The 15,534-nt window shown below is 46.1% G+C and overlaps 6 non-coding genes across 6 annotated transcripts; all 6 read right to left on the reverse strand.

The window, feature by feature from the left end:
• Positions 1 to 1,756: 1,756 nt before the first annotated feature.
• On the reverse strand, positions 1,757 to 1,947 carry LOC130325904 (U2 spliceosomal RNA). Its single transcript, XR_008870630.1, has one exon. It is a non-coding gene; the product is annotated as a U2 spliceosomal RNA (small nuclear RNA).
• Positions 1,948 to 4,043: 2,096 nt separating this feature from the next.
• Positions 4,044 to 4,234, reverse strand: LOC130325892 (U2 spliceosomal RNA). The gene has a single exon (XR_008870620.1). It is a non-coding gene; the product is annotated as a U2 spliceosomal RNA (small nuclear RNA).
• A 2,085-nt stretch (positions 4,235 to 6,319) lies between these two features.
• LOC130325896 (U2 spliceosomal RNA) lies at positions 6,320 to 6,508 on the reverse strand. The gene has a single exon (XR_008870624.1). It is a non-coding gene; the product is annotated as a U2 spliceosomal RNA (small nuclear RNA).
• A 2,090-nt stretch (positions 6,509 to 8,598) lies between these two features.
• Positions 8,599 to 8,789, reverse strand: LOC130325893 (U2 spliceosomal RNA). The gene has a single exon (XR_008870621.1). It is a non-coding gene; the product is annotated as a U2 spliceosomal RNA (small nuclear RNA).
• A 2,095-nt stretch (positions 8,790 to 10,884) lies between these two features.
• Positions 10,885 to 11,075, reverse strand: LOC130325894 (U2 spliceosomal RNA). Its single transcript, XR_008870622.1, has one exon. It is a non-coding gene; the product is annotated as a U2 spliceosomal RNA (small nuclear RNA).
• A 2,085-nt stretch (positions 11,076 to 13,160) lies between these two features.
• Positions 13,161 to 13,351, reverse strand: LOC130325895 (U2 spliceosomal RNA). Its single transcript, XR_008870623.1, has one exon. It is a non-coding gene; the product is annotated as a U2 spliceosomal RNA (small nuclear RNA).
• Between the last annotated feature and the right edge of the window lie 2,183 nt (positions 13,352 to 15,534).

The following is a 15,534-nucleotide window of genomic DNA, read 5'->3' on the forward strand; positions in this document are numbered from 1 at the left end:
ATGCCTCCTTGGCTGTCCCCAAACGGTATCAAACCAACACCCACGGGAAGCTGTAAGCATAGAGGACATGCCTGCACCCCATTGGACTTACCTGTGTGGGTTAAATCCGGGTTATTTGACAACCTATGGCGGTGATGGTTCTGCTCAGGCAGAGCAGTGCTGATGCTCCTCATAAAGCTGTCGCTGCTGTGAAGGTTCTAGGTGACATCACAAATCCCTATGGTTACATACACAACAAAGCTGGGTTGTTGTTGTTTACACTCTGCAAGGCCTGTGGAAGTGAGTGACATCATAGCACTGTAGTTCTGAGGGTTCAAGATGGATGCAACAATCTCCTGTTGCTTCTATGAAGGCCGTAATAGACGACATCACCAAACAGCTCCATAGTCACATACACAGCAAAGGAGAGATGTTGTTTACACCTAGTGATGTCAGTGGTATTGAGTGACATCACAGCACAGTGCTAAGGCTCCTGGGCCTGGACACAGCAGCGGCTGCAATATCTCAACGGAGAATACGTTTATATCTATGTGTGTGTGTGCGCATATATATATATATATATATATATATATATATATATATATTTCTCCGCCGAAATCACTTTTAAACCCATTTCCACCTTTTTTTCCCTTCTCTTCCTCTTACTTTTTTTTCACGTTTTTTTACGTTTTTCTCCTTTTCGCCTCTTTTCTGGGCGTATTATTCTTCTTTTTCTTCTTTTTTTTCGTCTAATGCATACCCCATCAGTGCAGCAATGCTTATTCAATACCGCCAGCAGATGGAGACACTGGGGGATAATTTTCTAAGGATTTATACTGATTTTTCCTGTCTGAATTTGTCGCACAGAAAGTTGCAGGCCAAATATGTGTGACATTTCTGCGACTTTAGCTTCTAGAGCATTTTTACAACATTATACATAGGTGCTGAATACATAAAAAGCGACTGTTCAGCGACAGACAAGTCGCATCGGCTGAAAGTAGGCCAGAATGTCAGTCCATGTTGGAGCAGGTTTAGATACAGTCTAAAGCATAGATCTCAAAGTCTGTGCACAGAATTTAGCAAGGGCCTCGCACCTTCTGATGCATCAGGTAGGTGCACAATAGCATAGCCTAACCCTCTGTACTTTGGTCTATATTGATGCGGGACATAGACAGCCAGCTGATGACCAATCCATTAGTGCAATGGATGGCTGGAAGCATTTGTCTTTGCCTTTGCAATACCACAGAAGCAATGCATGGTCAATGTACAGCAATGACACACCTGTGTGAACAGCCAGGAGACCCCCCCCCCCCCATGTTATGTTACATAGTTACATAGTTAGTACGGTCGAAAAAAGACATATGTCCATCAAGTTCAACCAGGGAATTAAGGGGTAGGGGTGTGGCGCGATATTGGGGAAGGGATGAGATTTTATATTTCTTCATAAGCATTAATCTTATTTTGTCAATTAGGAACATTCAGCACCCACCCGCTATCAAGGCAGCTGCCTATCATGTCATGCCCTACCTGCACAGGTGTGCTGGCTACTCAAATGATCCAATTAAGGAGGCCATTTAGTCAGCAGCAGCAGAAGTCCTGTGCCTGGACGCTCCAACAGGGGCCAGACACAAGCAGAAGCAGAAGCAGCAGAAGCAGCAGCAGCACCACCTTTTGTTTTTTGGCTGCAGCAACAGCAAGGCCCACAGGGCTGGCTAGCTGGCTAGCCAGCAAGCAGGTAGCAATGAAAGTAGGAATCTTTCTTTTTAACCCTGTAAGGGGGTGGTGCACTGTACCCGAAGATACTGCCATATCGGGTCAATGCATAGGGCGACGGAAGCAAGCTTCGAAATCGGCCCCCGTTCTCAAAAATCCATTTAATATATGGTCCCCAGATAGGGGACGTATCAGATATTAAACTGATAAGAACAGATACTACACTTGATCTTAGCCAAAAGGCCGAGAAGCGATAACCGTGAAAGGGGCGGGCCCAACAAGGTCCCCTTCATGGGCACTATCACTGCTTGCTGTCAGGGAGGCTGCCAGACAATTTTCCATGCACACTCTGGGCTGGGGGGCAGTCAACCACCAGTACACACAGCAGAACCTAAACCCATACCATTATTGCTAAGCAGCAAGACAGGGGCCCATTGCACTCCCACGGGGCCTTTTTAAATGCAATCCATAACCCGGATTTGCCAGGAACCCTTCTTACTCCTCCTACTTGCATGTGACACTGGGCTTAGGATCTGCATAGGAAACACACACACAAGCACACACCTACCTTTGTTGCCTGCAGATGCCTCCTTGGCTGTCCCCAAACGGTATCAAACCAACACCCACGGGAAGCTGTAAGCATAGAGGACATGCCTGCACCCCATTGGACTTACCTGTGTGGGTTAAATCCGGGTTATTTGACAACCTATGGCGGTGATGGTTCTGCTCAGGCAGAGCAGTGCTGATGCTCCTCATAAAGCTGTCGCTGCTGTGAAGGTTCTAGGTGACATCACAAATCCCTATGGTTACATACACAACAAAGCTGGGTTGTTGTTGTTTACACTCTGCAAGGCCTGTGGAAGTGAGTGACATCATAGCACTGTAGTTCTGAGGGTTCAAGATGGATGCAACAATCTCCTGTTGCTTCTATGAAGGCCGTAATAGACGACATCACCAAACAGCTCCATAGTCACATACACAGCAAAGGAGAGATGTTGTTTACACCTAGTGATGTCAGTGGTATTGAGTGACATCACAGCACAGTGCTAAGGCTCCTGGGCCTGGACACAGCAGCGGCTGCAATATCTCAACGGAGAATACGTTTATATCTATGTGTGTGTGTGCGCATATATATATATATATATATATATATATATATATATATATATATTTCTCCGCCGAAATCACTTTTAAACCCATTTCCACCTTTTTTTCCCTTCTCTTCCTCTTACTTTTTTTTCACGTTTTTTTACGTTTTTCTCCTTTTCGCCTCTTTTCTGGGCGTATTATTCTTCTTTTTCTTCTTTTTTTTCGTCTAATGCATACCCCATCAGTGCAGCAATGCTTATTCAATACCGCCAGCAGATGGAGACACTGGGGGATAATTTTCTAAGGATTTATACTGATTTTTCCTGTCTGAATTTGTCGCACAGAAAGTTGCAGGCCAAATATGTGTGACATTTCTGCGACTTTAGCTTCTAGAGCATTTTTACAACATTATACATAGGTGCTGAATACATAAAAAGCGACTGTTCAGCGACAGACAAGTCGCATCGGCTGAAAGTAGGCCAGAATGTCAGTCCATGTTGGAGCAGGTTTAGATACAGTCTAAAGCATAGATCTCAAAGTCTGTGCACAGAATTTAGCAAGGGCCTTGCACCTTCTGATGCATCAGGTAGGTGCACAATAGCATAGCCTAACCCTCTGTACTTTGGTCTATATTGATGCGGGACATAGACAGCCAGCTGATGACCAATCCATTAGTGCAATGGATGGCTGGAAGCATTTGTCTTTGCCTTTGCAATACCACAGAAGCAATGCATGGTCAATGTACAGCAATGACACACCTGTGTGAACAGCCAGGAGACCCCCCCCCCCCCCCCCCCCCATGTTATGTTACATAGTTACATAGTTAGTACGGTCGAAAAAAGACATATGTCCATCAAGTTCAACCAGGGAATTAAGGGGTAGGGGTGTGGCGCGATATTGGGGAAGGGATGAGATTTTATATTTCTTCATAAGCATTAATCTTATTTTGTCAATTAGGAACATTCAGCACCCACCCGCTATCAAGGCAGCTGCCTATCATGTCATGCCCTACCTGCACAGGTGTGCTGGCTACTCAAATGATCCAATTAAGGAGGCCATTTAGTCAGCAGCAGCAGAAGTCCTGTGCCTGGACGCTCCAACAGGGGCCAGACACAAGCAGAAGCAGAAGCAGCAGAAGCAGCAGCAGCACCACCTTTTGTTTTTTGGCTGCAGCAGCAGCAAGGCCCACAGGGCTGGCTAGCTGGCTAGCCAGCAAGCAGGTAGCAATGAAAGTAGGAATCTTTCTTTTTAACCCTGTAAGGGGGTGGTGCACTGTACCCGAAGATACTGCCATATCGGGTCAATGCATAGGGCGACGGAAGCAAGCTTCGAAATCGGCCCCCGTTCTCAAAAATCCATTTAATATATGGTCCCCAGATAGGGGACGTATCAGATATTAAACTGATAAGAACAGATACTACACTTGATCTTAGCCAAAAGGCCGAGAAGCGATAACCGTGAAAGGGGCGGGCCCAACAAGGTCCCCTTCATGGGCACTATCACTGCTTGCTGTCAGGGAGGCTGCCAGACAATTTTCCATGCACACTCTGGGCTGGGGGGCAGTCAACCACCAGTACACACAGCAGAACCTAAACCCATACCATTATTGCTAAGCAGCAAGACAGGGGCCCATTGCACTCCCACGGGGCCTTTTTAAATGCAATCCATAACCCGGATTTGCCAGGAACCCTTCTTACTCCTCCTACTTGCATGTGACACTGGGCTTAGGATCTGCATAGGAAACACACACACAAGCACACACCTACCTTTGTTGCCTGCAGATGCCTCCTTGGCTGTCCCCAAACGGTATCAAACCAACACCCACGGGAAGCTGTAAGCATAGAGGACATGCCTGCACCCCATTGGACTTACCTGTGTGGGTTAAATCCGGGTTATTTGACAACCTATGGCGGTGATGGTTCTGCTCAGGCAGAGCAGTGCTGATGCTCCTCATAAAGCTGTCGCTGCTGTGAAGGTTCTAGGTGACATCACAAATCCCTATGGTTACATACACAACAAAGCTGGGTTGTTGTTGTTTACACTCTGCAAGGCCTGTGGAAGTGAGTGACATCATAGCACTGTAGTTCTGAGGGTTCAAGATGGATGCAACAATCTCCTGTTGCTTCTATGAAGGCCATAATAGACGACATCACCAAACAGCTCCATAGTCACATACACAGCAAAGGAGAGATGTTGTTTACACCTAGTGATGTCAGTGGTATTGAGTGACATCACAGCACAGTGCTAAGGCTCCTGGGCCTGGACACAGCAGCGGCTGCAATATCTCAACGGAGAATACGTTTATATCTATGTGTGTGTGTGCGCATATATATATATATATATATATATATATATATATATATATATATATTTCTCCGCCGAAATCACTTTTAAACCCATTTCCACCTTTTTTTCCCTTCTCTTCCTCTTACTTTTTTTTCACGTTTTTTTACGTTTTTCTCCTTTTCGCCTCTTTTCTGGGCGTATTATTCTTCTTTTTCTTCTTTTTTTTCGTCTAATGCATACCCCATCAGTGCAGCAATGCTTATTCAATACCGCCAGCAGATGGAGACACTGGGGGATAATTTTCTAAGGATTTATACTGATTTTTCCTGTCTGAATTTGTCGCACAGAAAGTTGCAGGCCAAATATGTGTGACATTTCTGCGACTTTAGCTTCTAGAGCATTTTTACAACATTATACATAGGTGCTGAATACATAAAAAGCGACTGTTCAGCGACAGACAAGTCGCATCGGCTGAAAGTAGGCCAGAATGTCAGTCCATGTTGGAGCAGGTTTAGATACAGTCTAAAGCATAGATCTCAAAGTCTGTGCACAGAATTTAGCAAGGGCCTCGCACCTTCTGATGCATCAGGTAGGTGCACAATAGCATAGCCTAACCCTCTGTACTTTGGTCTATATTGATGCGGGACATAGACAGCCAGCTGATGACCAATCCATTAGTGCAATGGATGGCTGGAAGCATTTGTCTTTGCCTTTGCAATACCACAGAAGCAATGCATGGTCAATGTACAGCAATGACACACCTGTGTGAACAGCCAGGAGACCCCCCCCCCCCCCCCCATGTTATGTTACATAGTTACATAGTTAGTACGGTCGAAAAAAGACATATGTCCATCAAGTTCAACCAGGGAATTAAGGGGTAGGGGTGTGGCGCGATATTGGGGAAGGGATGAGATTTTATATTTCTTCATAAGCATTAATCTTATTTTGTCAATTAGGAACATTCAGCACCCACCCGCTATCAAGGCAGCTGCCTATCATGTCATGCCCTACCTGCACAGGTGTGCTGGCTACTCAAATGATCCAATTAAGGAGGCCATTTAGTCAGCAGCAGCAGAAGTCCTGTGCCTGGACGCTCCAACAGGGGCCAGACACAAGCAGAAGCAGAAGCAGCAGCAGCACCACCTTTTGTTTTTTGGCTGCAGCAGCAGCAAGGCCCACAGGGCTGGCTAGCTGGCTAGCCAGCAAGCAGGTAGCAATGAAAGTAGGAATCTTTCTTTTTAACCCTGTAAGGGGGTGGTGCACTGTACCCGAAGATACTGCCATATCGGGTCAATGCATAGGGCGACGGAAGCAAGCTTCGAAATCGGCCCCCGCTCAAAAATCCATTTAATATATGGTCCCCAGATAGGGGACGTATCAGATATTAAACTGATAAGAACAGATACTACACTTGATCTTAGCCAAAAGGCCGAGAAGCGATAACCGTGAAAGGGGCGGGCCCAACAAGGTCCCCTTCATGGGCACTATCACTGCTTGCTGTCAGGGAGGCTGCCAGACAATTTTCCATGCACACTCTGGGCTGGGGGGCAGTCAACCACCAGTACACACAGCAGAACCTAAACCCATACCATTATTGCTAAGCAGCAAGACAGGGGCCCATTGCACTCCCACGGGGCCTTTTTAAATGCAATCCATAACCCGGATTTGCCAGGAACCCTTCTTACTCCTCCTACTTGCATGTGACACTGGGCTTAGGATCTGCATAGGAAACACACACACAAGCACACACCTACCTTTGTTGCCTGCAGATGCCTCCTTGGCTGTCCCCAAACGGTATCAAACCAACACCCACGGGAAGCTGTAAGCATAGAGGACATGCCTGCACCCCATTGGACTTACCTGTGTGGGTTAAATCCGGGTTATTTGACAACCTATGGCGGTGATGGTTCTGCTCAGGCAGAGCAGTGCTGATGCTCCTCATAAAGCTGTCGCTGCTGTGAAGGTTCTAGGTGACATCACAAATCCCTATGGTTACATACACAACAAAGCTGGGTTGTTGTTGTTTACACTCTGCAAGGCCTGTGGAAGTGAGTGACATCATAGCACTGTAGTTCTGAGGGTTCAAGATGGATGCAACAATCTCCTGTTGCTTCTATGAAGGCCGTAATAGACGACATCACCAAACAGCTCCATAGTCACATACACAGCAAAGGAGAGATGTTGTTTACACCTAGTGATGTCAGTGGTATTGAGTGACATCACAGCACAGTGCTAAGGCTCCTGGGCCTGGACACAGCAGCGGCTGCAATATCTCAACGGAGAATACGTTTATATCTATGTGTGTGTGTGCGCATATATATATATATATATATATATATATATATATATATATATTTCTCCGCCGAAATCACTTTTAAACCCATTTCCACCTTTTTTTCCCTTCTCTTCCTCTTACTTTTTTTTCACGTTTTTTTACGTTTTTCTCCTTTTCGCCTCTTTTCTGGGCGTATTATTCTTCTTTTTCTTCTTTTTTTTCGTCTAATGCATACCCCATCAGTGCAGCAATGCTTATTCAATACCGCCAGCAGATGGAGACACTGGGGGATAATTTTCTAAGGATTTATACTGATTTTTCCTGTCTGAATTTGTCGCACAGAAAGTTGCAGGCCAAATATGTGTGACATTTCTGCGACTTTAGCTTCTAGAGCATTTTTACAACATTATACATAGGTGCTGAATACATAAAAAGCGACTGTTCAGCGACAGACAAGTCGCATCGGCTGAAAGTAGGCCAGAATGTCAGTCCATGTTGGAGCAGGTTTAGATACAGTCTAAAGCATAGATCTCAAAGTCTGTGCACAGAATTTAGCAAGGGCCTTGCACCTTCTGATGCATCAGGTAGGTGCACAATAGCATAGCCTAACCCTCTGTACTTTGGTCTATATTGATGCGGGACATAGACAGCCAGCTGATGACCAATCCATTAGTGCAATGGATGGCTGGAAGCATTTGTCTTTGCCTTTGCAATACCACAGAAGCAATGCATGGTCAATGTACAGCAATGACACACCTGTGTGAACAGCCAGGAGACCCCCCCCCCCCCCCCCATGTTATGTTACATAGTTACATAGTTAGTACGGTCGAAAAAAGACATATGTCCATCAAGTTCAACCAGGGAATTAAGGGGTAGGGGTGTGGCGCGATATTGGGGAAGGGATGAGATTTTATATTTCTTCATAAGCATTAATCTTATTTTGTCAATTAGGAACATTCAGCACCCACCCGCTATCAAGGCAGCTGCCTATCATGTCATGCCCTACCTGCACAGGTGTGCTGGCTACTCAAATGATCCAATTAAGGAGGCCATTTAGTCAGCAGCAGCAGAAGTCCTGTGCCTGGACGCTCCAACAGGGGCCAGACACAAGCAGAAGCAGAAGCAGCAGAAGCAGCAGCAGCACCACCTTTTGTTTTTTGGCTGCAGCAGCAGCAAGGCCCACAGGGCTGGCTAGCTGGCTAGCCAGCAAGCAGGTAGCAATGAAAGTAGGAATCTTTCTTTTTAACCCTGTAAGGGGGTGGTGCACTGTACCCGAAGATACTGCCATATCGGGTCAATGCATAGGGCGACGGAAGCAAGCTTCGAAATCGGCCCCCGTTCTCAAAAATCCATTTAATATATGGTCCCCAGATAGGGGACGTATCAGATATTAAACTGATAAGAACAGATACTACACTTGATCTTAGCCAAAAGGCCGAGAAGCGATAACCGTGAAAGGGGCGGGCCCAACAAGGTCCCCTTCATGGGCACTATCACTGCTTGCTGTCAGGGAGGCTGCCAGACAATTTTCCATGCACACTCTGGGCTGGGGGGCAGTCAACCACCAGTACACACAGCAGAACCTAAACCCATACCATTATTGCTAAGCAGCAAGACAGGGGCCCATTGCACTCCCACGGGGCCTTTTTAAATGCAATCCATAACCCGGATTTGCCAGGAACCCTTCTTACTCCTCCTACTTGCATGTGACACTGGGCTTAGGATCTGCATAGGAAACACACACACAAGCACACACCTACCTTTGTTGCCTGCAGATGCCTCCTTGGCTGTCCCCAAACGGTATCAAACCAACACCCACGGGAAGCTGTAAGCATAGAGGACATGCCTGCACCCCATTGGACTTACCTGTGTGGGTTAAATCCGGGTTATTTGACAACCTATGGCGGTGATGGTTCTGCTCAGGCAGAGCAGTGCTGATGCTCCTCATAAAGCTGTCGCTGCTGTGAAGGTTCTAGGTGACATCACAAATCCCTATGGTTACATACACAACAAAGCTGGGTTGTTGTTGTTTACACTCTGCAAGGCCTGTGGAAGTGAGTGACATCATAGCACTGTAGTTCTGAGGGTTCAAGATGGATGCAACAATCTCCTGTTGCTTCTATGAAGGCCGTAATAGACGACATCACCAAACAGCTCCATAGTCACATACACAGCAAAGGAGAGATGTTGTTTACACCTAGTGATGTCAGTGGTATTGAGTGACATCACAGCACAGTGCTAAGGCTCCTGGGCCTGGACACAGCAGCGGCTGCAATATCTCAACGGAGAATACGTTTATATCTATGTGTGTGTGTGCGCATATATATATATATATATATATATATATATATATATATATATATATTTCTCCGCCGAAATCACTTTTAAACCCATTTCCACCTTTTTTTCCCTTCTCTTCCTCTTACTTTTTTTTCACGTTTTTTTACGTTTTTCTCCTTTTCGCCTCTTTTCTGGGCGTATTATTCTTCTTTTTCTTCTTTTTTTTCGTCTAATGCATACCCCATCAGTGCAGCAATGCTTATTCAATACCGCCAGCAGATGGAGACACTGGGGGATAATTTTCTAAGGATTTATACTGATTTTTCCTGTCTGAATTTGTCGCACAGAAAGTTGCAGGCCAAATATGTGTGACATTTCTGCGACTTTAGCTTCTAGAGCATTTTTACAACATTATACATAGGTGCTGAATACATAAAAAGCGACTGTTCAGCGACAGACAAGTCGCATCGGCTGAAAGTAGGCCAGAATGTCAGTCCATGTTGGAGCAGGTTTAGATACAGTCTAAAGCATAGATCTCAAAGTCTGTGCACAGAATTTAGCAAGGGCCTCGCACCTTCTGATGCATCAGGTAGGTGCACAATAGCATAGCCTAACCCTCTGTACTTTGGTCTATATTGATGCGGGACATAGACAGCCAGCTGATGACCAATCCATTAGTGCAATGGATGGCTGGAAGCATTTGTCTTTGCCTTTGCAATACCACAGAAGCAATGCATGGTCAATGTACAGCAATGACACACCTGTGTGAACAGCCAGGAGACCCCCCCCCCCCCCCCCCATGTTATGTTACATAGTTACATAGTTAGTACGGTCGAAAAAAGACATATGTCCATCAAGTTCAACCAGGGAATTAAGGGGTAGGGGTGTGGCGCGATATTGGGGAAGGGATGAGATTTTATATTTCTTCATAAGCATTAATCTTATTTTGTCAATTAGGAACATTCAGCACCCACCCGCTATCAAGGCAGCTGCCTATCATGTCATGCCCTACCTGCACAGGTGTGCTGGCTACTCAAATGATCCAATTAAGGAGGCCATTTAGTCAGCAGCAGCAGAAGTCCTGTGCCTGGACGCTCCAACAGGGGCCAGACACAAGCAGAAGCAGAAGCAGCAGAAGCAGCAGCAGCACCACCTTTTGTTTTTTGGCTGCAGCAGCAGCAAGGCCCACAGGGCTGGCTAGCTGGCTAGCCAGCAAGCAGGTAGCAATGAAAGTAGGAATCTTTCTTTTTAACCCTGTAAGGGGGTGGTGCACTGTACCCGAAGATACTGCCATATCGGGTCAATGCATAGGGCGACGGAAGCAAGCTTCGAAATCGGCCCCCGTTCTCAAAAATCCATTTAATATATGGTCCCCAGATAGGGGACGTATCAGATATTAAACTGATAAGAACAGATACTACACTTGATCTTAGCCAAAAGGCCGAGAAGCGATAACCGTGAAAGGGGCGGGCCCAACAAGGTCCCCTTCATGGGCACTATCACTGCTTGCTGTCAGGGAGGCTGCCAGACAATTTTCCATGCACACTCTGGGCTGGGGGGCAGTCAACCACCAGTACACACAGCAGAACCTAAACCCATACCATTATTGCTAAGCAGCAAGACAGGGGCCCATTGCACTCCCACGGGGCCTTTTTAAATGCAATCCATAACCCGGATTTGCCAGGAACCCTTCTTACTCCTCCTACTTGCATGTGACACTGGGCTTAGGATCTGCATAGGAAACACACACACAAGCACACACCTACCTTTGTTGCCTGCAGATGCCTCCTTGGCTGTCCCCAAACGGTATCAAACCAACACCCACGGGAAGCTGTAAGCATAGAGGACATGCCTGCACCCCATTGGACTTACCTGTGTGGGTTAAATCCGGGTTATTTGACAACCTATGGCGGTGATGGTTCTGCTCAGGCAGAGCAGTGCTGATGCTCCTCATAAAGCTGTCGCTGCTGTGAAGGTTCTAGGTGACATCACAAATCCCTATGGTTACATACACAACAAAGCTGGGTTGTTGTTGTTTACACTCTGCAAGGCCTGTGGAAGTGAGTGACATCATAGCACTGTAGTTCTGAGGGTTCAAGATGGATGCAACAATCTCCTGTTGCTTCTATGAAGGCCGTAATAGACGACATCACCAAACAGCTCCATAGTCACATACACAGCAAAGGAGAGATGTTGTTTACACCTAGTGATGTCAGTGGTATTGAGTGACATCACAGCACAGTGCTAAGGCTCCTGGGCCTGGACACAGCAGCGGCTGCAATATCTCAACGGAGAATACGTTTATATATATGTGTGTGTGTGCGCGTATATATATATATATATATATATATATATATATATATATATATATTTCTCCGCCGAAATCACTTTTAAACCCATTTCCACCTTTTTTTCCCTTCTCTTCCTCTTACTTTTTTTTTCACGTTTTTTTACGTTTTTCTCCTTTTCGCCTCTTTTCTGGGCGTATTATTCTTCTTTTTCTTCTTTTTTTTCGTCTAATGCATACCCCATCAGTGCAGCAATGCTTATTCAATACCGCCAGCAGATGGAGACACTGGGGGATAATTTTCTAAGGATTTATACTGATTTTTCCTGTCTGAATTTGTCGCACAGAAAGTTGCAGGCCAAATATGTGTGACATTTCTGCGACTTTAGCTTCTAGAGCATTTTTACAACATTATACATAGGTGCTGAATACATAAAAAGCGACTGTTCAGCGACAGACAAGTCGCATCGGCTGAAAGTAGGCCAGAATGTCAGTCCATGTTGGAGCAGGTTTAGATACAGTCTAAAGCATAGATCTCAAAGTCTGTGCACAGAATTTAGCAAGGGCCTCGCACCTTCTGATGCATCAGGTAGGTGCACAATAGCATAGCCTAACCCTCTGTACTTTGGTCTATATTGATGCGGGACATAGACAGCCAGCTGATGACCAATCCATTAGTGCAATGGATGGCTGGAAGCATTTGTCTTTGCCTTTGCAATACCACAGAAGCAATGCATGGTCAATGTACAGCAATGACACACCTGTGTGAACAGCCAGGAGACCCCCCCCCCCCCCCCATGTTATGTTACATAGTTACATAGTTAGTACGGTCGAAAAAAGACATATGTCCATCAAGTTCAACCAGGGAATTAAGGGGTAGGGGTGTGGCGCGATATTGGGGAAGGGATGAGATTTTATATTTCTTCATAAGCATTAATCTTATTTTGTCAATTAGGAACATTCAGCACCCACCCGCTATCAAGGCAGCTGCCTATCATGTCATGCCCTACCTGCACAGGTGTGCTGGCTACTCAAATGATCCAATTAAGGAGGCCATTTAGTCAGCAGCAGCAGAAGTCCTGTGCCTGGACGCTCCAACAGGGGCCAGACACAAGCAGAAGCAGAAGCAGCAGCAGCACCACCTTTTGTTTTTTGGCTGCAGCAGCAGCAAGGCCCACAGGGCTGGCTAGCTGGCTAGCCAGCAAGCAGGTAGCAATGAAAGTAGGAATCTTTCTTTTTAACCCTGTAAGGGGGTGGTGCACTGTACCCGAAGATACTGCCATATCGGGTCAATGCATAGGGCGACGGAAGCAAGCTTCGAAATCGGCCCCCGTTCTCAAAAATCCATTTAATATATGGTCCCCAGATAGGGGACGTATCAGATATTAAACTGATAAGAACAGATACTACACTTGATCTTAGCCAAAAGGCCGAGAAGCGATAACCGTGAAAGGGGCGGGCCCAACAAGGTCCCCTTCATGGGCACTATCACTGCTTGCTGTCAGGGAGGCTGCCAGACAATTTTCCATGCACACTCGTGGCTGGGGGGCAGTCAACCACCAGTACACACAGCAGAACCTAAACCCATACCATTATTGCTAAGCAGCAAGACAGGGGCCCATTGCACTCCCACGGGGCCTTTTTAAATGCAATCCATAACCCGGATTTGCCAGGAACCCTTCTTACTCCTCCTACTTGCATGTGACACTGGGCTTAGGATCTGCATAGGAAACACACACACAAGCACACACCTACCTTTGTTGCCTGCAGATGCCTCCTTGGCTGTCCCCAAACGGTATCAAACCAACACCCACGGGAAGCTGTAAGCATAGAGGACATGCCTGCACCCCATTGGACTTACCTGTGTGGGTTAAATCCGGGTTATTTGACAACCTATGGCGGTGATGGTTCTGCTCAGGCAGAGCAGTGCTGATGCTCCTCATAAAGCTGTCGCTGCTGTGAAGGTTCTAGGTGACATCACAAATCCCTATGGTTACATACACAACAAAGCTGGGTTGTTGTTGTTTACACTCTGCAAGGCCTGTGGAAGTGAGTGACATCATAGCACTGTAGTTCTGAGGGTTCAAGATGGATGCAACAATCTCCTGTTGCTTCTATGAAGGCCGTAATAGACGACATCACCAAACAGCTCCATAGTCACATACACAGCAAAGGAGAGATGTTGTTTACACCTAGTGATGTCAGTGGTATTGAGTGACATCACAGCACAGTGCTAAGGCTCCTGGGCCTGGACACAGCAGCGGCTGCAATATCTCAACGGAGAATACGTTTATATCTATGTGTGTGTGTGCGCATATATATATATATATATATATATATATATATATATATATATATATTTCTCCGCCGAAATCACTTTTAAACCCATTTCCACCTTTTTTTCCCTTCTCTTCCTCTTACTTTTTTTTCACGTTTTTTTACGTTTTTCTCCTTTTCGCCTCTTTTCTGGGCGTATTATTCTTCTTTTTCTTCTTTTTTTTCGTCTAATGCATACCCCATCAGTGCAGCAATGCTTATTCAATACCGCCAGCAGATGGAGACACTGGGGGATAATTTTCTAAGGATTTATACTGATTTTTCCTGTCTGAATTTGTCGCACAGAAAGTTGCAGGCCAAATATGTGTGACATTTCTGCGACTTTAGCTTCTAGAGCATTTTTACAACATTATACATAGGTGCTGAATACATAAAAAGCGACTGTTCAGCGACAGACAAGTCGCATCGGCTGAAAGTAGGCCAGAATGTCAGTCCATGTTGGAGCAGGTTTAGATACAGTCTAAAGCATAGATCTCAAAGTCTGTGCACAGAATTTAGCAAGGGCCTCGCACCTTCTGATGCATCAGGTAGGTGCACAATAGCATAGCCTAACCCTCTGTACTTTGGTCTATATTGATGCGGGACATAGACAGCCAGCTGATGACCAATCCATTAGTGCAATGGATGGCTGGAAGCATTTGTCTTTGCCTTTGCAATACCACAGAAGCAATGCATGGTCAATGTACAGCAATGACACACCTGTGTGAACAGCCAGGAGACCCCCCCCTCCCCCCCCATGTTATGTTACATAGTTACATAGTTAGTACGGTCGAAAAAAGACATATGTCCATCAAGTTCAACCAGGGAATTAAGGGGTAGGGGTGTGGCGCGATATTGGGGAAGGGATGAGATTTTATATTTCTTCATAAGCATTAATCTTATTTTGTCAATTAGGAACATTCAGCACCCACCCGCTATCAAGGCAGCTGCCTATCATGTCATGCCCTACCTGCACAGGTGTGCTGGCTACTCAAATGATCCAATTAAGGAGGCCATTTAGTCAGCAGCAGCAGAAGTCCTGTGCCTGGACGCTCCAACAGGGGCCAGACACAAGCAGAAGCAGAAGCAGCAGAAGCAGCAGCAGCACCACCTTTTGTTTTTTGGCTGCAGCAGCAGCAAGGCCCACAGGGCTGGCTAGCTGGCTAGCCAGCAAGCAGGTAGCAATGAAAGTAGGAATCTTTCTTTTTAACCCTGTAAGGGGGTGGTGCACTGTACCCGAAGATACTGCCATATCGGGTCAATGCATAGGGCGACGGAAGCAAGCTTCGAAATCGGCCCCCGTTCTCAA

This window comes from Hyla sarda, unplaced genomic scaffold (assembly GCF_029499605.1).
Source record: "Hyla sarda isolate aHylSar1 unplaced genomic scaffold, aHylSar1.hap1 scaffold_2767, whole genome shotgun sequence".
NCBI classification, from domain to species: Eukaryota; Metazoa; Chordata; class Amphibia; order Anura; family Hylidae; genus Hyla; species Hyla sarda.